Source organism: Schistocerca piceifrons, chromosome 4, assembly GCF_021461385.2.
Source record: "Schistocerca piceifrons isolate TAMUIC-IGC-003096 chromosome 4, iqSchPice1.1, whole genome shotgun sequence".
Lineage (NCBI taxonomy): Eukaryota > Metazoa > Arthropoda > Insecta > Orthoptera > Acrididae > Schistocerca > Schistocerca piceifrons.
Window position 1 is genome coordinate 772,336,416 of NC_060141.1, and position 26,000 is coordinate 772,362,415.

A 26,000-nucleotide genomic window follows, 5' to 3' on the forward strand; every position below is an offset into this window, starting at 1 on the left:
CCGAAATTTTTCCGAGCGCGCAATGTTCCCCACGCATTGCGTGATGAGATCGCAAGAACATTAAACGATTTAGACTCACAAGGTGTGAGTGAATGTGCGCAATGCCTCTTCTCTTTCAGCTCCGCTTCTTCGCTTACGCCGTACAGGTGTTCCGTTTTTCTGGATGACGGAATGCGAACGCGCTGTTCGCCAGTTGAAATCGGCGTTGCTTTCAAATACTTGCCTTACGCCATTCGATCCCTAGAAACCCCTTTTGTTGATGGTAGATGCATCGGATTTCGGGATCGGTGCTGTGCTTGCGCACAAAGTTGGAACGCATGATCGCCCTATTGCCTTTGCGTCCAAATTGCTCTCATCTGCGCAAAGAAATTATTCCCAGATAGAGAAAGAAGCTTTGGCTCTCGTGTTTGGTGTTACTAAGTTCCATGATTTCTTGTATGGTCGTCACTTTACCGTCATCACAGACCACAAGCCTTTGACATCGCTTTTTCATCCGAACAAGCCTGTACCTCCGCGTACAGCGCAGAAATTCATTCGCTGGTCTATTTTCCTCTCGCAGTACCGCTACGATATCTTGTATCGGTCCACTGCTAAACACGGAAACCCCGATGCGTTGTCCCGTTTGCCTGTTGCTGAGGATAACGCATTCGATTCTTCCGAACTTGCGTGCATGTTCATTGATTCGGAAACCGATGTAGTGGTCGAATCGTTTCCGATTGATTTTCGTCGTGTAGCTACAGCCACAGCTGCTGACCCTGTCCTTGCTACCGTTTTGCGTTTTGTTGCTACCAATGGCCTTTGTCAAAGTCTCGGATCGAGGATCCGTTGGTTCGCAGATTTTTTGCTCATAGGGAGAGACTTTTTGTACGACGTGGTGGTTTGTTGTTGCGTTCTGATAATGATCAGTCCAGAGTCGTGGTCCCACGTTCGTTACAGTCCTCTGTCTTACGGCTTCTTCACCACGGACATTGGGGTATAGTGCGAACGAAACAACTTGCTCGTCAGCACTGTACTTGGTTCGGAATCGATGCTGCGATTACGAATATGTGTTCTTCTTGCATGGCGTGTGCCGAACAACAATCCGCTCCGCCGCGGAAAGTCTTTGCTTGGCCAAAAGCCACTTCCCCTTGGCAACGCTTGCACATCGATTTTGCTGGTCCATTCTGGAATGCTCGTTGGTTGGTTCTGGTAGATGCCTTCAGTAATTTTCCTTTTGTTGTTCGGATGTCTTCCACGACGTCCTCTGCCACCATCCAAGCGTTGTCTGCTATCTTTTGCGTTGAAGGTCTTCCGCAGACTATTGTTTCCGATAATGGCCCACAATTCATGTCCGCAGAATTTCAGTCATTCTGCCAGGCCAATGGTATTCAACATCTGACATCCGCGCCGTTTTCGCCTCAGTCAAACGGTGCCGCTGAACGATTGGTCCGGACTTTCAAGTCACAGATGTTGAAGTTGAAAGAGTCGCATTCTCTGGAGGACGCCTTGTTGCTCTTTTTGTCATCGTATCGCTCTCAGCCCCGAGATGGTCGCTCGCCGGCTGAGTTGCTCAACGGTCGTCCTCATCGAACCTTGATGTCTTTGCTGCACCCGCCGCATCAGGTTCCTGTGCAGCGGCAGACTCCTGCTTTTGCTCCAGGCGACGTTGTATTCTATCGCAACTATCGCATTCTTCGCTGCCTAGGCCGCGCGATGTATTTGGTTTTGGGGGCCTCTGGTGAGGTGCGTCGGCATCTCAATCAGCTGCGCCTCTGTCGTCGCACGGGTTCTGCCGCTCCCCGTCTGCTTTCAGCGTCGGTGCCGTCCGGTCAGCGCCCTGGGGACCCATCTACTGGTTCGCCTCATCCCCAGGTGTTACCGACGATGCCTTCCATTTTGCCACATGGCGACGCGCCGCCGCCGCCGCCGCCGCCGCCGCCGCCGCCTGTTCTCCCGCCGGCGCCGCCCGCATTTGACGCTTCGCTGCAGCCGCCAAGCGCCTCCCTGGGTCACGCGCCGCCGATCGCTTCGCGTGACCAGCTGTCCTCTGCCATGGAACTCTTGCCCGCTCCGGACCACATGATGTCATCGCGCGTCGGGTACCCCGACGCAATGGAGGTCGACCCTTCGGCCCCTCCTGTCTCATTACGGGCGCATACACCGCATGTTGACGTGCACCCTGGACTAGGTTTTCAGGCGTTTCCTAGCTCCCCTCGGACCGAATGGCCGGGTGCGGGTGGCACAGCCTCGCCTGTTGTTAGGCTCCCCACCTCATCGCATACGTCAACATGGGGACCTCCCCACGGCGGGCGAAAGCCTTATAACACGACCGTTCGCCGATTTGCGGGGGAGGAATGTGGTGTTACCGCCAGACACCACACTTGCTAGGTGGTAGCTTAAATCGGCCGCGGTCCACTAGTACATGTCGGACCCGCGTGTCGCCACTGTGTGATCGCAGACCGAGGGCCACCACAAGGCAGGTCTCGAGATACGGACGAGCACTCGCCCCAGTTGTACGACGACTTTGCTAGCGACTACACTGACGAAGCTTTTCTCTCATTTGCCGAGAGACAGTTAGAATAGCCTTCAGCTAAGTCCATGGCTACGACCTAGCAAGGCGCCATTAGCCTTACATAGTTTGATAGTTATCGTATGAAATGTCTCATCAAGAATGCTGTAATTCACATCGAAGAATAAAAGATAAGTATTCGAGGAGCTGCATAGTCTTCTTATTAGAATTCACTACTTATCCCGTTCCAGAATTCACGCCCGTCTGCGTTAGATAGCGTGCATTTAGGCCGCCTCTATCTACAAGGTGTTGGCACATTTACCAACACATCACACTATAACTTAGCGGAACCTGAACTTCATTGTATTAGTTTGTTATGGAAACATATGTGCTGGTCTGGTTTAGTTCATTCTTCCTCTTTCTTAAAAAACAACTTCAAAATCTATGGTCTGTCCTTAGTCCATTTCAAATCTCATTCTATCGCACCTTCACAAGCATGTTATGTGAAATTTTTACTTAAATGATTCTGTAGATCGTTGTACCGCAAGAAAGCAAGGGAGAGGATGTGGTTATGGGTGACCAGTATCCTCTTTCTACAACACAAAGGCACATGTGGATTAATACAGCTCCTTATTTACATGAACCGGAACATTTGTTTAACTTGAATAGAGTGCATATTTGTGGTACAAGCTCATTAGTAACAGTCCCATTATAGTCACTAATCTGGTCGCACTTGAGCGTGTAACTGAGCGACCATTTGTAGCTGCAGTTTATGGCGGGTCGTGGCCCATCGAACATAGACCGGCGTGAGGTGGAGGTTACACCATGAGGTTAAGTAACGGTTTAGACTTTGTACATATGTACTCTTTGTGTTCCCCCTTTTTTTGTTTATAAATATATAGCTATGGTGTTCTTTTAATCGTTGACAAAGGTCTTCTTAGGCACTTGTGGGTTTTATTGTTCTGAAGAAGGTATAGTTATCTACACTCAAAACCTAGGTAAACACTAGGTGCTTTTTTCGCAGTCGAGGCGGGTTCCTAGTTTTTTAATATATTAACCAACGATTGCTGACGCGCTGCAATGTTGAAGGTTCTTAAACTCAAATTCTTTACTGATGATGCAGCTGTCCACAGTGAATCACTGTCTGAAATATCTGTACAAGATAAGATTTAAAAGTCATACTAAGATATTCAACTTCTTTTAGATATTTAGAAACGAAAAATCATACCTTTTACAAAACACAGAATTGTGGTGTCCTATGGCCACAATGTCAATAAATATAATTGGAAACTGTTAGCTCCAAGAAATATTTAGTGGTAACAGTACCTGGGGATGTGAAAGGAAACGAGCGTACAGGCTCAGTCTTGCGCAAAGAAGGTGGAAGAGTTCTGTTCAGTGGTAGGATACTGGGAAAAGTTTGTTTGCAAAAGAGTTATTTACTAAATACTCGTAGGACGAATAGCGCTATATATTGCTGATGCGTGCTTGAATATGAATTATAGGAAATGTTGAACGTGTAAACAAAAACACAGGATGATTGGTTATACATTTGTTTGATCCACTGGAAGACATCACGGTATTGCTGAAAATCTTGAAATGCCAGAGGCTGAAATAAGTTCATTACCACAAGAATGTTTCACCAATCCCTGTTAAGTGAGGAAACTAAGAAAATACACTGGGATGACAAAAGCCATTGTGTAGCGATGTGCACATATACAGATGGCGATAGTGTCGTATACACAAGGCATGAGCAGTGCACTTGTGGAGCTATCATTTGTACTTTGGTGATTCATGTGAAAAAGCTTCCTACGAGATTAAGGCCGCACGACGCTAATTAACAGCCTTTGAACGCGGATTGGTAGTTGAAGTTAGATGCATTCCACATTTTACTTCCAAAATCCTTAAGGAATTCAATATTCCGAGATCCAAAGTGTCAGGAATATGCTGAGATTATCAAGTTCAGGCATTACCGCTCACCACCGAAAATGCAGCGGCCGACGGCCTTAACTTAACGACCGAGAGCATCGGCGTTTCCGTACAGTTTCCAGTGCTAACAGACAAGCAATACTGCGTAAAATAACCGCAGAAATGATTGTGGGACCTAGACGAATGTATTTGTTAGGACAGTTTGGTAAAATTCGGTGTTAGCGGGTTACGACAGCACACGACCGACAGCACCTTTGCTTAACAAGGCACGACATAACCTGCAACTCCTCTCGCGGACTAGTGACCATATCGGTTGGACCCTATCCGACTGGGAAACTGTGCCCTGGTCAGATGAGTGCCGATTTCAGTTGGTAAGTTGGTGGTAGGGTTCGAGTTTTCAACAAGGTACTATGCAAGCTGGTGATGGCTCCATTATTGTATGGGCTATGTTTACATGAGGTGGACTGGATCCTCTGGTCCAGCTGAATCGATTGTAGGCTGGATAGAGCTATGTTCGACCAACTAGAGGCCATTAGCAGCCATTATGGAATCCATGTTCTCAATCAACGGTGGATTTTTAATGGGTGACAACGCGCCATCTCATCGGGCGACACTTGTTCACGATCACTTTGAAGAAATTCTGAAAAATTTGAGCGAATCGTTTGCCTATCCAGACTGCTAGATAGGAATCCCGCCGAACTTATATGAGACATATTCGGAAGATCAGTTCGTACACAAAATCCTGCACCGCCAATATTTTCGCAGTTATGGACGGCGATAGGGGCAACATGGCTCAGTATTTCCATCGCGACTTTCAGCGACTTGTTGAGTCCATCTAACGTCACGTTTCTGCACTACGCCGGGCAAAAGGTCCGACACGATATTAGGAAGAATGCCACGACTTCTGTAAGGTGGCTGTAAATTCGCACCTTACTAGCACCCATCCTCACACTTTGCCGTGATCTACAAACACAATTAGGTATCATGTGATAGGTTGTACATCGTATGTATGAATATATAAAGGAGACTGACATTGTCACGTACGCCTTGTAAATAATTGTTAACGCTTCATCAGTAAACACTTCCGGGCTAATTTGCCGTGGGCGATCTGTAGAACTTCTTCTCCCTGACGTTTCGTTCTCAACTATGGAGAACATCTTCCGACGTGAGTCAACGACTGGCTGCTAGGAGCTGGGGCCGCCGCTTGTATGGATATCGTATGGGGCGCCACCACACGTCACGTGGCGTCGATGTGCAGCTATCTCTGGCTCTCGTCTGTTCTCTCGATTGCAGGCAATCGATTGTCACGTGATTGATGCAACGTCGACCGCCATATCTTATCCAATTTTAATCCTTCTTCTTTACGATTAAAATTGTATTGATTTTTGTGGATTTCAATTGCCTCTCTATACATACGTGTATAATAGTGCGACGTCTTCGCTAGCACGCTTGTTTCACCAAATTTTATTTCGTGATCTCCATCCTTAAAAACATGTTCCTCTACTGCAGATTTGTCGATATGTCCCATGCGACAGTTTCTTTTGTGTTCCGTCAACCGTGTATTGATGCTTCTTTTTGTAGTTCCTATGTAAACCCTGCCACAACTACACGGAATTTTATATACCCCTGGGGTGGCTAGGGGGTGACGAGCATCTTTTGTTGATATTAGGCATTCACTAATTTTCTTAGTAGGTCTAAAATGGTCTCTACCTGAAACTTGGCTAGTACTTTCCCAATGGGATCCGTGATATTGAGAACGAAACGTCAGGGAGAAGAAGTTCTACAGATCGACCACGGCAACTTAGCCCGGAAGTGTTTACTGATGAAGACGCCGGCCGTGAAAGCCTACATGGAATGAATTGTTAACGCTTATTGCATGGAAAGTGACGGGGTGTCTTTATTATCAGAACGGCGTAATGAATGATTGCGTATACTAGTAGAGGTTGGAACGCCAATGGAGATGAAACGGCTGGCAGAACTCAAGCTCTGGGTGGAATGCCCGCACAGGAGTTGCTCCTGCTTAAACACAGAAAGTAGCAAGGCGGACGTCATGACATCTGAGCGCTGGGGCACAATAGAGTCGCGCCCGGCTGGACTTCTAGCCGGACGGGAATGATTATACTTCGGAAACTACGAAAATCTTTGATACAGCTGAATTTTGTCCTCTCTATGTACTACAGCATCCTAATTACCGCTCCCAAAGGGACAGAAAATACACGATTACACTAATTACGGAGCACACAGTGTCTATCAAACTGTCTTTCCTCCACTCTGCATATGGTAATTGAATGGAGAGAAACTCTTATACCTGGGTTTAGGGAGCACAGCCTCTGCAATGCACTTCACAGTGATTTGCAGAATATGAATGTGGGCGTATGCAGAGGATAACGTTATATTGCTCATTACAGGAGACGATAAGCTTTTGTATCATAGACACAATAATTCTCTTTTGTAGCTCTGACTTTGATTTCACTTTCTGTAAGTCAGGCAAGCGAAGATGAGCAAGTTCTGCCAGTGCCAACACCCTATGGATAAGTGAACGAATTCAGATTCAATCTCGGGTTCTGAAGCATTTATTCTATTCTAACCTCAGCGTCAGATTACCCTCCCCAACGGTGTTATGGTACTCGTCTTTTGTAAGTAATGCTTGGCAATTATATTCTCTTCACAAGTGTTTATTTTGCATTTCTGTAATCTTACGGACAATTTCCTGTCTGTATTAGACACTCTATTTCTTACATTATTTTAGATGTCTGTGCATACGTGAAATAGCTTCTAATTTACTTACTATTCGCTTGCTAGTTTTTTTAAAAGTGTATTGTGTATACTGTCCTGGAATATAGAAATTTTGCCTTGTATTCTTTGTCATACAATTTTTTTTTCCTTTTCTTTTGATCAATTGTATCTTTCTCTTTCCTTTGTCCTCCCTACCTGATTCGCCTGTTATTTTCTTTTTACGGGATATATAAAATTATTCCTATGTCCATCTGCTTCATATTAAATTTTCTCAATTCCCCAGATATCACTCTCGAATCATATCTCTATAATTTCAGCCCCTGACTGATTTTCTTCTCGTCGGCTCTCTCCTAGTATCTTTCATTTACCCTTCTTCCTCAGTCCCTCTTTTACTTGACTATCTCCCAAAAGTAAAGGGTAAAAAACTCTAAGATCACACTGATCTTTTGTGGTATATTTACCTCCGTAGACCAATTAAGTCATGCACGAATTCCATCATCTCGCAACAGCAAAGACCAGCAGCATGTACAAAGACGCAACCGTACACCTACGTCATTGAGACACGCGAAGAGGAACCGTTTGTGACAGTGACGTTCATCTTGCAATGTTTTCATCTCTGTGCATTCGACAACTAACGTTTCCTGTTGCTAGTTGCGATATTCTCTGCTGCGGTTACAATCTTCACAGTCCACAACATTTAACAAATCCCATCTCCGCTTCGTAACTTTGCCAAGTCGCGATGGGAAGTCGTGATGTGGTTCACAAGCACCGGGTTTTTGGGTAGCCAGTGACTGAACCCCTTTCGACGAGGGTACTATCAGAAGCGTACCAACGCTCTGCACTACTAAACTAGTGAAATAGTATGTGGAACACCAGTGTGATATTTGTGAAAGGATCCCTACTGATATTGACTTCACTGTTATTGCTTTCTGTCATTGCTGCTTCCTAGACTCAAAGTTATTGGTGATTAGATACGAACACAAAGGTCATTTTCAAATCATTTATAACTCTTTAAACCTGTGGGTCCTAGTTAAGTAATTAAATAAAAGAGTTTACATTTATTCAGTTCATATGTTTAGCTTCACGAAGTTCTCCGCATGCAGCTATATAATGGTATCCACAGCCATCCTCCTTCCGGCCATTCGGCTCACAGCAAACCAGCATTCAGCACTGCTGCTTGGGTATCTCTTCGTAAACTATGTTCGGCAGAAAATTTTTGTGATGCCACGATAAACTGCAAGAACAGTGGCAGGGCGAAGGGCTTGCCTCGAAATTACAGAAAAGTATTTTTTGGGTGTAGCACATCATCCTCGCATTTGTGGAATGTCCTCTTCATCATTCCCACGTTGCAGAAAAAGGGACGACACCATCCGACGAGAGGTCCGAAACTCTTCCTGGGACCTTGCGGAATAACAATAAATGTATCTCATTTCACTCAGAAACTCTCGCTCAGATCGTGAATCTAGCAATGTCGTCTTCAACAATTCGTTCCTACCGGCATGCAGAAAGTGTGTTGCAGGACCATAAAATAGTCTAGTGATGAGGAATTTTATACCACCAGCTGTCCTCATATTGCTAGCCAAGTGCTACCAATGCTCCTCTCGTTCAAAAATGGTTCAAATGGCTCTGAGCACTATGGGACTTAACTGCTGAGGTCATCAGTCCCCTAGAACTTAGAACTACTTAAACCTAACTAACCTAATGACATCACACACATCCATGCCCGAAGTAGGATTCGAACCTGCGACCGTAGCTGTCGCGCGGTTCCAGACTGTAGCGCCTAGAACCGCTCGGCCACTGCGGCCGGCTACTCTCGTTCACCAGCATATTTCTAACCGCACGTTTCCTTCAGTACCAAAATGCGTTAGCAGCCTCAGCTACCGGCACAGGTCATCCATTGTGGAAACAACATTTAGGCTACGAGTGAGCGACTTTTTATCACACCTTCTCTCTAGAGCATATGTACTGTAGGAGAGGGGCATCAGCAGATTGAAGTTTTGAGCTATGGATTGGTCCATACCATCCTAAGAGACCGTCTTCATTAGTTCCAATCTGACAACGTAAGCATAGGCCGGATGTGGTTTAAATTCAAAGACGGCAATTGAGAGACATATACCAAATAAATTAATAGTAGAACTGCTACAGATCCCCCATGGAACACAACGAAGGCCGGAACACTATTGCAGAAACAACGAAAAAAACTCACCAAATTTTCAAAGAACGCAAAATCCCCAAGCTTGGCGAAGTGTTACAGATGCTCGAAATTTAGCGGGAGCTTCAGTGGAAGATGATTTTAAAAGTTTCCACAAAGAAATTCTGTCTAGAAATCCGGCAGAATATCCAAGGATATTCTGGTCGTGTATAAAATACACCAAGGCAAGACGTAATAAATACTTTCATTGCGTAATAAATACCTTCATTGCGTGATAAAAATGATGTTACAGATAACAGTCCACTAAAGCAGAGTTACTAAACAGTGTTTACCGAAATTCCTTCACAAAGGAGACGGCGAAAATATTCCAGAATTCGGATCAAGAACAACTGCCAACATGAGTAAATTACAAGTTCATATCCTATATGTACAGAAACAGCTAAAAACACTAAAGAAAGCCGAGGATTACCCTCTATATTGTATACCATTGAGGTATCTTTCAGAGTATGACGATACCGTTGTTTCACACTTAGCAATCATATACAACCGCTAGCTCATACAGAGATCCGTACGCACAGCCTGGAAAGTTGCACAAGTCACTCCAATACCCAACAGAGGAAATAGAAGCAATCCGATCAATTAGAGACTCATATCACTAACGTCGATTTTCAGTAGAATTTTGAAACGTACACTATGCTCGAACATTACGAATGACCTCGAAGAAAACGATTTATTGTCAAATAGTCTATACTGATTCAGAAAATATCGCTCTTTATTCTCGCGAAGTAACGAGTGCTACCGAAAGGGGACGCCAAGTGATTCCATATTTTTGCATTTACACAAGACTTTTGACACTTAAAATTAAATTGTGTGTATATGGAGTATCGTCTCAGTTGTGTGACTGGATTACTGATATGCTGTGAGAAAGGTCAGTTTGTAATAACTGTAGAAAGTAATGGAGTAAAACAGAACTATTATTTGGCGCTCCTAAATAAAATTTTATAGGCCCTCTGCTTCTAATCTACGAAAGCGATTTAGGGGACAAATAGAGAAGTTCTCTTAGATTATTTGCAGTTTAGGCAAGATATCTGTATGATGCAAAACATGACAATTGATTCAAAACCATGAAAAATGTGAAGTCATCCACATTTGCAGTAAAAAGAATTCACTAAATTTCGGATACACGATAAATCATACAAATCTAAAAGCTGTAAACTTAATTAAATACTTACGAAATACAATTACGAAGAATTTAAATTTTAACAACCACATAGATAATGTTGTGGGGAAAGCAAAAAAAGAATGCAATTTATTGCCAGAACGCTGAGAAAATTTAACAGATTCCTTAAAGAGACTGCTTACACTACGATTGTCCGCCCTCTTCTGCACTATTGCTGTGCGGCGTGAGATCCACATCAGACAGAATTGACGGAGGGCATTGAAAAAGTCCAAAGAAGGGCAACTCATTTTGTGTTATCTCGAAATAGAGGAGAGAATTCCACGGATGTGATACACGGATTGGGACGGCAGCCATTAAAACAAGGTCGTTTTTCGCTGCGGAAAGACTTTCTCATGAAATTTAAATCACCAAATTTTTCCTCAGAGTGCGAAAATATTTTGTTGGCACCCATCTACATGGGGAGAAATGATCGTCATAATAAAACAAGAGAAATCACAGCTCGCACGGAAAAATTTAAGTGTTTGTTTTTTCCCGCGGTCTGTTCGAGAGCGGAGCGGTAGAAAAGTACCTTAAAGATGGTTTGATGAACCCCCTACCACGCACTTAATTGTGAAGTGCAGAGGAATCATGTAGTTGTAAACGTAGATGTAGAAAGCCTAGTTCGATCGATTTTAAGTTCAGCTCACAATTTTAATGTCTGAAGAAGAATGCTAGTTGTTTACAGTCTGCCAGAAGTGAATTATTGATAATAGAAGTTTTGAGTTTGGCTCAGATAAGGTGCAGTTGTTCCGCTCGTTAGTAAAATCATTTTGTGTGGCTATAGCAAGAGCGAAGACAGCGTCGTAAACATAACGAATGGTTTGAATTGTAATATTATCATAAGTGGAGAAACAGTTTATGTCGGAGGTTGCGTGTCATGCTCTGTAATTACAAACGTAAAATGATATGTGCGAACGCAGTTTTGCTTTACATTACCGATAAACAAACAACTCTGGCAAAATCTTTCACTGTGTTCAAGGAAGCACTGAATGTTAAGCTTTGTTTATTGTATATCATGTTAGTAACATTTGCACTGTTAAGTAACCCATTTGCCTGCCTTTGTGTTATTTTTTGGATATTCTGTTATTTCATTTCTATTAGAGCAAACAGCTGCCATTAAGGTGTGAGAAATCGTCAGTCAAAAGACATCGACGAAATTAGTAATAAGAAAAATCAGTTAACTTTTGATAATCAGACATTTATTTGTCGATGCGAAAGACATGTTAAACGGAAAATATAATGCAACATAGTAGGAGGCTCATTTTCAGGACATTTGTACTTACAAAACTTGTGAGAGAGAATTACAATTTGAGTTCAGGGATGGAAAATGCTTACAACTACTTTTCTGATGGCAACATTGACCCAATTATAAAATTTAAACGTAGATTAAATTTCTTACGAAATTTTGATGCCTTAGACTGAGATTATACAACATAGAACACTGTTCAGTGATGCATCAGAGATCAAGTACAGCAAATGAAAGAAACCTCATAATTACATTAGGTAATAATTGGGAGCAGAGTGGATCAGATGGTGAGATGTACAAGGTGTGGCAGCGTTCATAGTGGGATATTAAAAACACACCATCAGGCAGTAACTATAATTTACTTATTACCTCTTATGTCAATTAATAGTTAAATGTACGCCATTTACTAATGTGTAAGTCATAATCCATTGCGTGGATTATTTTTTGAATATGACTCCTGTCAAATGTTGCCCCTCTACACAACACATTCATCTAGGCGGCGTAGGAAGCCTCCCATAGCTCGGCGTAACGTATTCCCTGGGACATTGCCTCCAGGAAAACTGGTTCCAAGCAATGCGTACCCTTGCCCTTCATGGCTGTAGGGGTTATTACAAAAAGCGTAGTGAATTTAATAGAGAGTCAGGATGAGTATGTGCCTATGTCCTGAACTTGGTATGTAGCGAACCTGTGCCCCTTCAAATTCCTCTTGAAGCTGTGGATGTCAGGATAACTCCAATGCAGGAAATAACCAACTGCAATGTATATCTTCCTCCAGATGATCTAGTACCCCTGAACATCCCGACTGCTCTGCTTAATTAACTCCCCAAACCTTTCCTACTTTTGGCAGATTTTAACGTCCATAACCCCTTGTGGGGTGGCACCATGATTACTAGCTTAGATAGAGATGTCGGGAATTTACTGTCTCGACTCGACTTCTGCGTCGTAAATATTGCGGCCCGTACACATTTAAGTGTGGGTCATGATACTTACTCGGTCATTGATTTATCACTTCTGAGCACAGGACTTCTCCCATCCATCCACTGGAGAGCCCACAACGACTTGTGTGGTAGTGGGATCACTTCCCCTTCTCCCTGTCACTCTCCTAACATCATTCCCCCCGACGTCTACCCAGATGGGCTTTAGACAAGGCAGTCAGGGAAACTTTCACTACTGCCATCACTGCCACACGGTAACATCGATGTGGTGGTCGAGAGAGTAATCGAAACGATCGTTTCTGCTGCGGGAAACGCAATGCCTCGTTTCTCAGGGTGCCCCCAGTGAGAGACAGTACCTCGGTGGTCGCCGGATATCTCTGAGGCCATTGTGGACTCCACAGAAACATGAGTAGCATCCATCACTGCAGTGCCTAATGACTTTTAAATGACTCTGTGCCCGTGTTCGCCAGATCATGAAAAGACGGTAACAGGAGTATTGGGATAGGCACATCTCAAACATTGGGTCCCATACGTTGCCTTCGCAAGTTTGGACGAAGATCAGATGAGTCTTTGGGCACCAGACCCCAACAGATGTCCCTGTCTTTTCCATCAATGAATAGTTATCTACCGATGCAAACGCAATTTCCGAGCACTTTTCTGAGCACTATGCTCAGCCCTCTGCATTGGGGAATTACTCTCCCCCGTCCCCACCTTTTGTACTCTCAAATGGCGGATGGAAAGGAAACTCCTCTCATTTCCTACATGCCACAGTGAACCATATAACGCTCCATTTACTTAGTGGGAGCTCATCCACGGCGATGCACATTGTCCCGACATAGCTCCTGGGAAAAATCACTTTCACACTCAGATGATTAAACATCTCTTGTCGGACTACCAGCAATACATCCTAATCATCTGGACCGAATGCGAATTCCCGTCACATTGGCAGGAGAGCGCCTTCGTTCCAGTGCCCAAAACTGGTAAAAGCCGCTTGATGTGGATTGATATCGGCCCATCAGCCTCACCAATGTTCTTTGTAAACTGCTAGAACATTTGTTGTTTCAGCTGTTATGTTGGTTCCTGGAGTCACGGGGCCTATTGGCTCCATACCAGGCAGTTTCCGCCGTAGTCGCTCTACCGCAGATAATCTAGTTTTCTTCGAGTCTGCTATTCGAATAGCCTTTTCCAGACGCCAACATCTGGCACTCGTCCTTTTTGGCTTAATAAAAACCTATATTACGACCTAGCGAAACCATGTCCTTGCCACATTACATGAGTGGGGTCTCCAGAGCTCAACCCAGTATTTTGTCCAAAAATTCCTGTCGCTCCGTACCTCCCATACAAAAGTTGGTGCCTCCCATCGTTCCCCCCATGTCCAGGAGAACAGGTTCCCACAGGGCTCAGTATTGAGTGTCTCTTCATTTTACTGGCCATTTACGGTGTAGCAGCAGCTCTCTGTATCCAGACGACTTTTACATTTCCTATTGCTCCTCGAGAACTGCTGTAGCTGAGCCGCGCCTACAGAGAGCCATCCACAAGGCGCAGTCATGGGCTCTAACCCACGGTTTCCAGTTTTCTGCCATGAAGTCGTGCATCATGATCTTCTGTTGCCACTGTACCGTTCATGCAGAAATTTACCTTGATAACGATCCAATCACTGTAGAGGGACTTGTAGATTCTTAGGACTGGTTTTTGACACCCAGTTGACTTGGGCTGCTCGTCCTTGTCAGCTTACGCAGATGTGCTAGCCGCACCTTAACGCTCTCCACTGCCTGAAGAACACCAACTGGGGTGCAGATTGCTCAACACTGCTGGAGCTCTAAAATGCCATTTTTCAGCCCACTTTGACTATGGGAGTCTGGTTTATGGTTTGTTGGCACCCTCAGCATTGCAGTTACTAGACGCAGTTCACAACTGTGGGGTCTGCCTAGGGACGGGAGCTTTTAGGATGAGTCTAATTATCAACCTAATGCCGGGGGCTGAAGTCCCTCCATTGCAGATCAGGTGCCAACAACTGCTCGCCAATTGTGTCGCACACGTCCTTAGCTCTCTTGAGCATCAAAATTACAATATCCTTTTCCTGGTTAATCTACTGTATCTATGGACCACGTCAGGGATTATGATTGCTGTTCGCATCTGATCCCTTCTGTCTAAACTAGTCCTTTGCTTTACGACCATTCCTCCGGATCCATTCACATTTTCATTCATGGTGCATACCTCTGGCGCAGCCTTGGCTGGACCTTTCGCATGGCGCTAAAGACTCCGTTCCTCCCGAGGTTCTCCGCTGTCACTTTCTCTCGATTCTTGATGCATCCCGGGGTCTCTGAAGTAGCCTACGCCAATGGCTCAATGGTTGATGGTCACGTTGGCTACGCCTGTGCTCACACACGTCATACTCAACAGCGTTTCTTGCCACATGGCTGCAGTGTTACCACTGCAAGGCTGGGTGGTCATATCACGTGCTGTTGAGCATATCTGTTCCTAGTCCGGTGAGCCCTTCCTTGTCTGTAGTGACTCCTTCAGCAGCTTACAAGCTACTGACCAGTGCTATCCTCGCCATCCTCTGGTAGCGACCATCTAGGAGCCGGCCTATGCCCTGAAAAAGTCTAGTCATTCAGTGGTGTTTGTCTGGACTCCAGGACACGTCGGAATCCCAGGAAATGAGCTTGTTGGCAGGTTGGCCAAACAGGCTACTTGAAAATCGCTTCTGGAGATTGGAACCTCTAACCTGGACTCGGTATTATGTTGCAAGGCCTTTGGGATTTGGAATACAGAAAGTCATAATGAGTATGTGTGCCATAAAGGAGACTGTGAATATGTGGAAGTCCTTCATGTGGGCCTCTCGCTGGGACTCTATGGTCCTCTGATGGCCTCATATTGGCCACGCTTGGCTGACTCACAGCTACCTCCTCTGCCATGGAGACCCACCCCAGTGTCGTTGCGGCAGACGGTTGACAGTGGCCCACATTCTGCTGCACTGTCCTGCATTAGCTGTCCTACAACGGAATTTTCAGATACCTGACTCATTACCATCAGTTTTAGCTGACAACGTCTCATCGGTTGTTTTAGTCATACACTACTGGCCATTAAAATTGCTACACCACGAAGATGTCGTGCTACAGACGCGAAATTCAACCGACAGGAAGAAGATGCTGTGATATGCAAATGAATAGCTTTTCAGAAAATTAACACAAAGTTGGCGCCGGCGGCGACACCTACAACGTGCAGACATGAGGAAAGTTTCCAACCGATTTCTCATACACAAACACCTAGTAGACCGGCGTCGCCTGGTGAAACGTTGTTGTGATGCCTCGCTGAGGAGGAGAAATGCGTACCATCACGTTTCCTACTTTGATAAAGGTCGGATTGTAGCCTATCGCGATTGCGTTTTATCGTCTCGTGACATTGCTACTCGCGTTGGTCGAGATCCAATGACTGTTACCAGAATACGAAATCGATGGGTTCAAGAGGGTAATAAGGAACGCCGTGCTGGATCCCAACAGCCTCGTATCACTAGCTGTCGAGATGACAGGCATCTTATCCGCATGACTGTAACGGATCGTGCAGCCACGTCTCGATCCGTGAGTCAACAGATGGGGACGTTTGGAAGACAACAACCATCTGCAAGAACAGTTCGACGACGTTTGCAGCAGCACGGTCTATCAGCTCGGAGACCATGGCTGCAGTTACCCTTGACGCTGCATCAGAGGCAGGAGCGCCAGCGATGGTGTACTCAACGACGAACCTGGGTACACGACTGGCAAAACGTAATTTCTTCGCATGAATCCAGGTTCTGTTTACAGCATCATGATGGTCGCATCCGTGTTTGGCGACATCGCGGTGAACGCACATTGGAAGCGTGTATTCCTCATCCCCATAGTGACGTATCACTCGGCGTGATGGTATGGGGTGCCATTAGTTACACGTGTCGGTCACCTCTTGTTCGCATTGACGGCACTTTGAACAGTGAACGTTACATTTCAGACGTGTTACGACCCGCGGCTCTACCCTTCATTCGATCCCTGCGAAACCCTATATTTCAGCAGGATATTGCACGACCGCATGTTGCAGGTCCTGTAAGGGCCTTTCTGGATACAGAAAATGTTTGACTGCTACCCTGGCCAGCACATTCTCCAGATCTCTCACCTTTGATGAACTGTGGTATTGTGTTGAAGCTGCATGGGCATCTGTACCTGTACACGGCATCCAAGCTCTGTTTGACTCAATGCCCAGGCGTATCAAGGCCGTTATTACGGCCAGAGGTGGTTTTTCTTGGATCTCAGGATCTATGCACTCCATTTGCGTGAAAATGTAATCAGATGTCAGTTCTAGTATAATACATTTGTCCAATGAATACCCGTTTATCATCTGCATTTCTTCTTGGTGTAGCAATTTTAGTGGCCAGTAGTGTATGTTTTAGACGTGAGGGGTGTGGGTGGTTATCGTTATATCTAAGTTTTAATACATGCCTCTCGCCCATGAAACATGCCTGCTACCAGTCATTACTGGCGTCAACACGCTCGACATCACATACTGGTCTAATTTAATATGGGTTCCATACATCTATAGAGTACTCGAAGTATTTTTTACAAGAGCTGCTGTTCCCCAAGATTTTATCAATGAATCGTAATATGCCTTTTCAATGGCTGGGCAGATATGATCATTCCATGTCGTATCTCTGTGTACTGTTATTTCGAAATATTTGTGTGACATACCTGTCCCTTAGTTATGGAACATTAATACTGTTTGCAGAGAATATCGCGCTGTTACGTTTCATGATACACTAGTGTACTTTTATCAGGTGGACTACTATTATGTTTTGTTGATTGTTTACCTCGAAATTACAGCAATTTATACCTGAATAAATTTTCTCACAGATAGCTGTCTCTACTGCTCAAAATGTGCGGTTGCAAGTTGTATTACATTACAAGATCATTAATGTATAAAATGAACAGCAATGGCTCTGTTGTACAGTCTTGAGGTATACTATTTGTTAGTGTTTTGTTTGTCGATGACTCTCCATGCAGGACATAGGCCTGAGTCTAGGTCGCAAGGAAATTTTGGATCCAGACACAAACCTGGTTAGATGACATTAATGTGGTACTGAATTAGATGACCAATTTTGTTCAGAGGTTACAATATTTAAAATTCGTTTAATTATTAATTTTGTGGGGTGTTTACGCTTGGTTCATTATTCATTATTTAAATTAATATTTTTGTGTGGGGAGGTTACAACCTAATCCAAATTTTTCTTTTGTTTCCTTTACTGCTTGCTCAATATACAGATTGAACAACATCGGGGAGAGGCTACAACCCTGTCTCACTCCCTTCCCAACCTCTGCTTTCCTTTCATGCCCCTCGACTCTTATAACTGCCATCTGGTTTCTGTACAAATTGTAAATAGCCTTTCACTCCCTGTATTTTACCCCTGCCACCTTTAAAATTTGAAAGAGAGTATTCCAGTCAACATTGTCAAAAGCTTTCTCTAAGTCTACAAATGCTAGAAACGTAGGTTTGCCTTTCCTTAATCTAGTTTCTAAGATGAGTCGTAGGGTCAGTATTGCCTCACGTGTTCCAACATTTCTACGGAATCCAAACTGATCTTCTCCAAGGTCGGCTTCTACAAGTTTTTCCATTCGTCTGTAAAGAATTCCCGTTAGTATTTTGCAGCTGTGACTTATTAAACTGATAGTTCGGTAATTTTCACATCTGTCAACACTTGCCTTCTTTGGAATTGGAATTATTATATTGTTCTTGAAGTCTGACGGTATTTCGCCTGTTTCATACATCTTGCTCACCAGATGGTAGAGTTTTGTCAGGACTGGCTCTCCCAAGGCGGTCAGTAGTTCCAATGGAATGTTGTCTACTCCCGGGGCCTTGTTTCGACTCAGGTCTTTCAGTGCTCTGTCAAACTCTTGATGTAGTATCGTATCTCCCATTTCATCTTCATCTACATCCTCTTCCATTTCCATAATATTGTCCTCAAGTACATCACCCTTGTATAGACCCTCTATATACTCCTTCCACCTTTCTGCTTTCCCTTCTTTGCTTAGAACTGGGTTTCCATCTGAGCTCTTGATATTCATACAGTTATACTATAAGACATAATGTCTAGTTGATAATAGATGGCGAATAATGAAATATTTCAGCCTGATCTATATTTAGGAATAAATTCTCAGATTTATGACACAGTCCGCAACTCACTCTCAAGCCACCAAGAACTTTTACTGTATAAAATCTCCTTCTTTTATTGACAAGCGAAGGACAGACCTTCCTTAAAAAAAAAAAAAAAAAAAAAAAAAGTGTCATCTGAAAATGCCTGAACCATTTGTGTTATGTATTAACATTTAAATCGGATCCAACCTCCTACGTTATCGAGGCCAAAGTCAACCAGCATGACGGAGTGCTATTGGCACTATCAATGGAGTGTGATGAACCCCAGAGCATTTTTCAGGCGTTTCCCTCTAGCGATTCCCGTAACAGAAATTTAATGTATTTTCTTATCCCATTATTAGATGGTAGCATTTAAGTTTGATATGCTGCAGGTTTTTTCCTAAATTAGAAAAATTATTGCTGAAAAGTAAATTTTTCCAAACTCGCATGTTCCTGTGAGGAACAAGATGTTCCTAGGAAAAGGTACTGCACTGAAATTTGCACTGAGGCGACAAAAGTCATGGGATATCGATATGCAAATATACAGGTGGCGGTGGGATTGTGTACACAAGGTATAAAAGGCAGCATTGGTGGAGCTGTCATTTGTACTCAGGCGATTCGTGTGTGCTAAGTATTGTAATGGGGTTATGGCTGCACGACGAGAATTAACAGGTTTTGAACGCGGAATGGTAGTTGGAGGTAGATGCATGGGACATTCTGTTTAGCAAATCTTTAGGGTGTTTAATATTGCGAGATCATCAACGTGAAAAAGTATGTAGAGAATACCAAGTTTCACGCATTACCTCTCACCGTAGACAATGCAGTGCCCAACGGCCTTCACCTAATGACAGCAGCGTTTGCGTGAAGCTGTAAGTGCTAACAGACAAGCAACAATGTTTGAAATAACCGAATAAATCATTCTGAGAGTTCGACGAATGTATTCCTTAGGACAGTACGGCCAAATTCGGCTTTAATATGCTATGGCAGCAGATGACAAACGTTAATGCCTGTGCTAAGACTACGACTTCAATTGCAGCGCCTCTCCTGGGCTCGAGACCATATCTGTTGGACGGGAAAACCGTGGCCTTGTCAAATGAGTCCCCATTTCAGTTGGTAAGAGCTGATGTTAGGGTTCGAGTGTGACGCAGACCACACGAAGCCTTGCACCCAAGTTTTCAACATGGCACTGTGCGAGCTGGTACCGCAATATTGTGAGATGTGTTTTCATGGAGTGCACTGGATCCTCTGTTCCAATGGAACCGATCATTGACAGGAAATGATTATGTCCAGCTACTTGGAGGCCATTTGCCGCCATGCATTGACTTCAAGTTCTGAAATAACGATGAAATTTTTATGGATGACAATATGCCAAGTCAGTGCGGCAAAATTGCTCGCGAAAGGTTCGAAGAACGTTCTGGCCAATTCAGGCAAATGATTTGGCAACCCAGATCGTCCTACATAATCCAATCGAATATTTACTGGACTTAAACGAGAGGTCAGGTAGTGCACAAAATTCTACACTGGCAGCGCTTTAGCATGGCTGAAAATTTCTGCAGGGGTCTTCCAGTGACCTGTTGAGTCCATGTCACATCGAGTTGCTGCACTATATTGGGGAAAAATGAAATCCAACACGAATTTAGGAGGTACCACATGAGTTTTGTCACGTGAATGTAAACGTTTTGCAATCGAGGATATCTTATCAATACTGTATTTAGTACACTGTAGGTAACATTATTTCTCTACTACCTAACAAGAACGAGTAAGTGACAGCAAATTAAGTACAAGTACAATCAAAAACCATTTATAAGTGAAATATATTTTTAAACAGAAGTTGTTCGGATTTTCTAAGTTAATTTGCGTAAATCATACATGTAATGGTAGAAGACCTACTGTTCAAGCTACACTATGGTGCACATTCGAAGTTATACAATGTCGAACATCCGAGGAAGTACGGCGTAACCATCTACGTATTGTATACCTCGGTTCAAAAGTATATAAATTTTATTCACCACAAAATTACCAATACCTTCCAGATAGCTTTAATATTTCACACAGCACTTATGTGGGAAGAACTCAGAATATCTACAACTGCCGCACCCTCTGTCTCACAACAACAAAAACATTAGAAAACGCCGGTGATTGCTTACGGCGGTCTGTAGTGCACATTCCTTGAAGTGATTCTACAGTCAGTGACTGGATTTTACACCGAACAGGAAATATCATAAGTTCATAGGGGCACTTTTGTATACCAGCTGGATAGGTGGCGCGTGGGTCTTTTCCTGTGAAGTGCTTCTGTAATATAGGCCGAGAATGAAGGAAGCGAGTAGGAGCAGGAGAGGTGAAGCGCTTAGGTACTGCATGTAACTTTAACACTTTCAATAGAGTCAAAACCACAAGTAAATATCAAATGCATACATAACTTTAGCTAGGATGAGTACGGTTTCCAGTTTTCTGCCATGAAGTCGTGCATCATGATCTTCTGTTGCCACTGTACCGTTCATGCAGAAATTTACCTTGATAACGATCCAATCACTGTAGAGGGACTTGTAGATTCTTAGGACTGGTTTTTGACACCCAGTTGACTTGGGCTGCTCGTCCTTGTCAGCTTACGCAGATGTGCTAGCCGCACCTTAACGCTCTCCACTGCCTGAAGAACACCAACTGGGGTGCAGATTGCTCAACACTGCTGGAGCTCTAAAATGCCATTTTTCAGCCCACTTTGACTATGGGAGTCTGGTTTATGGTTTGTTGGCACCCTCAGCATTGCAGTTACTAGACGCAGTTCACAACTGTGGGGTCTGCCTAGGGACGGGAGCTTTTAGGATGAGTCTAATTATCAACCTAATGCCGGGGGCTGAAGTCCCTCCATTGCAGATCAGGTGCCAACAACTGCTCGCCAATTGTGTCGCACACGTCCTTAGCTCTCTTGAGCATCAAAATTACAATATCCTTTTCCTGGTTAATCTACTGTATCTATGGACCACGTCAGGGATTATGATTGCTGTTCGCATCTGATCCCTTCTGTCTAAACTAGTCCTTTGCTTTACGACCATTCCTCCGGATCCATTCACATTTTCATTCATGGTGCATACCTCTGGCGCAGCCTTGGCTGGACCTTTCGCATGGCGCTAAAGACTCCGTTCCTCCCGAGGTTCTCCGCTGTCACTTTCTCTCGATTCTTGATGCATCCCGGGGTCTCTGAAGTAGCCTACGCCAATGGCTCAATGGTTGATGGTCACGTTGGCTACGCCTGTGCTCACACACGTCATACTCAACAGCGTTTCTTGCCACATGGCTGCAGTGTTACCACTGCAAGGCTGGGTGGTCATATCACGTGCTGTTGAGCATATCTGTTCCTAGTCCGGTGAGCCCTTCCTTGTCTGTAGTGACTCCTTCAGCAGCTTACAAGCTACTGACCAGTGCTATCCTCGCCATCCTCTGGTAGCGACCATCTAGGAGCCGGCCTATGCCCTGAAAAAGTCTAGTCATTCAGTGGTGTTTGTCTGGACTCCAGGACACGTCGGAATCCCAGGAAATGAGCTTGTTGGCAGGTTGGCCAAACAGGCAACTTGAAAATCGCTTCTGGAGATTGGAACCTCTAACCTGGACTCGGTATTATGTTGCAAGGCCTTTGGGATTTGGAATACAGAAAGTCATAATGAGTATGTGTGCCATAAAGGAGACTGTGAATATGTGGAAGTCCTTCATGTGGGCCTCTCGCTGGGACTCTATGGTCCTCTGATGGCCTCATATTGGCCACGCTTGGCTGACTCACAGCTACCTCCTCTGCCATGGAGACCCACCCCAGTGTCGTTGCGGCAGACGGTTGACAGTGGCCCACATTCTGCTGCACTGTCCTGCATTAGCTGTCCTACAACGGAATTTTCAGATACCAGACTCATTACCATCAGTTTTAGCTGACAACGTCTCATCGGTTGTTTTAGTCATACACTACTGGCCATTAAAATTGCTACACCACGAAGATGACGTGCTACAGACGCGAAATTCAACCGACAGGAAGAAGATGCTGTGATATGCAAATGAATAGCTTTTCAGAAAATTGACACAAGGTTGGCGCCGGCGGCGACACCTACAACGTGCAGACATGAGGAAAGTTTCCAACCGATTTCTCATACACAAACACCTAGTAGACCGGCGTCGCCTGGTGAAACGTTGTTGTGATGCCTCGCTAAGGAGGAGAAATGCGTACCATCACGTTTCCTACTTTGATAAAGGTCGGATTGTAGCCTATCGCGATTGCGTTTTATCGTCTCGTGACATTGCTACTCGCGTTGGTCGAGATCCAATGACTGTTACCAGAATACGGAATCGATGGGTTCAAGAGGGTAATAAGGAACGCCGTGCTGGATCCCAACAGCCTCGTATCACTAGCTGTCGAGATGACAGGCATCTTATCCGCATGACTGTAACGGATCGTGCAGCCACGTCTCGATCCGTGAGTCAACAGATGGGGACGTTTGGAAGACAACAACCATCTGCAAGAACAGTTCGACGACGTTTGCAGCAGCACGGTATATCAGCTGGGAGACCATGGCTGCAGTTACCCTTGACGCTGCATCAGAGGCAGGAGCGCCAGCGATGGTGTACTCAACGACGAACCTGGGTACACGACTGGCAAAACGTAATTTCTTCGCATGAATCCAGGTTCTGTTTACAGCATCATGATGGTCGCATCCGTGTTTGGCGACATCGCGGTGAACGCACATTGGAAGCGTGTATTCCTCATCCCCATAGTGACGTAACACTCGGCGTGATGGTATGGGGTGCCATTAGTTACACGTGTCGGTCACCTCTTGTTCGCATTGACGGCACTTTGAACAGTGAACGTTACATTTCAGACGTGTTACGACCCGCGGCTCTACCCTTCATTCGATCCCTGCGAAACCCTATATTTCAGCAGGATATTGCACGACCGCATGTTGCAGGTCCTGTAAGGGCCTTTCTGGATACAGAAAATGTTTGACTGCTGCCCTGACCAGCACATTCTCCAGATCTCTCACCCTTGATGAACTGTGGTATTGTGTTGAAGCTGCATGGGCATCTGTACCTGTACACGGCATCCAAGCTCCGTTTGACTCAATGCCCAGGCGTATCAAGGCCGTTATTACGGCCAGAGGTGGTTTTTCTTGGATCTCAGGATCTATGCACTCCATTTGCGTGAAAATGTAATCAGATGTCAGTTCTAGTATAATACATTTGTCCAATGAATACCCGTTTATCATCTGCATTTCTTCTTGGTGTAGAAATTTTAGTGGCCAGTAGTGTATGTTTTAGACGTGAGGGGTGTGGGTGGTTATCGTTCTATCTAAGTTTTAATACATGCCTCTCGCCCATGAAACATGCCTGCTACCAGTCATTACTGGCGTCAACACGCTCGACATCACATACTGGTCTAATTTAATATGGGTTCCATACATCTATAGAGTACTCGAAGTATTTTTTACAAGAGCTGCTGTTCCCCAAGATTTTATCAATGAATCGTAATATGCCTTTTCAATGGCTGGGCAGATATGATCATTCCATGTCGTATCTCTGTGTACTGTTATTTCGAAATATTTGTGTGACATACCTGTCCCTTAGTTATGGAACATTAATACTGTTTGCAGAGAATATCGCGCTGTTACGTTTCATGATACACTAGTGTACTTTTATCAGGTGGACTACTATTATGTTTTGTTGATTGTTTACCTCGAAATTACAGCAATTTATACCTGAATAAATTTTCTCACAGATAGCTGTCTCTACTGCTCAAAATGTGCGGTTGCAAGTTGTATTACATTACAAGATCATTAATGTATAAAATGAACAGCAATGGCTCTGTTGTACAGTCTTGAGGTATACTATTTGTTAGTGTTTTGTTTGTCGATGACTCTCCATGCAGGACATAGGCCTGAGTCTAGGTCGCAAGGAAATTTTGGATCCAGACACAAACCTGGTTAGATGACATTAATGTGGTACTGAATTAAAAACGGTTAGAGCGTCTAAACTCATCGAATTAACATGGTTTCCCCTATGCATGGCGCTACGATATCTTATCTGAAGGTGGGAGAGTGTAATTTCCCATGACAAATGTTATCAGAAACCGTTACAAGACCAAAGTGGATTTCATCGAGTAATAAGCAGCCCAACAATAGGATTTATTGACATAAGGGAACTTATATCTTTATAATGCTTTGGGAAACATAACTTCGTGAAGGAAGAGCTTCTGCGTACAAAAAGAAGATTATCACTCTTGGCAAATGTCAGTCTGATGAGTTATAGTTCTAGCATTTTTTGAAGTTATTTACTTATTTCGTATATTCATCCAGGGATTATTTCATGATATAATATATGTCATCATAATACAATGAAAACAGCTAGCTCTAGTATAAACAGACACTGGACATATAATTACGTTTTTTGAGAAAAGGACAGGTAGCCAGGCGTGTCCTTGCTGAAGGAACAGTTTGCCTGGAATGACTGCGGAAAACCCGGAAAGCCAAGATCAAGATGACTGGACAAAGTAAATCTCATCCCCCAGAACATCAGGTCAGTGTCTTAACAACTGCACTGACTCTTTCAATAGCTTCCAGTTGTACAATTTTGTTTCTGTCGTACACAATTTGTACCAAAATAACTTATAATATAACACATAGTTACGCACTACTTCGCCTCACACGCGAAGGAGATCCGATGTTGACTCCTATACCATGAAAACGTTGCTATGCCCATTGTACTCACACCAGCCTGTTGGAGAAACTGACTCCAGGCTACTAATTCTCCATATCCCCCCTTCAGTTCCACTGAAAAACAGAGTCAGGATCCACCCAAGATGAGTGAAGTATTGATCTCAGGAGAATGACACGACATTACTACCATGAGATCCAGATCATGGTATATGATTATCTTATGAAAGCAATACAATGTTGTCAAGTATTGTAATGTGATGGGGTGTTTCTGTCATTCCCCTTCGTTATTAACCACTACTCTCAATCTACTAATTAATCTTTAATTGTTAAGCGTTCATTACTTATGAAATATAGTTGAACTGCTTTTCTTAAACGGATAGATCTTAGCAATCTATTTTATTTCTTTGGGAAATCTGTTACGCAGTTTCATTCCCTGACAGAAAATGCTGCTTTGAG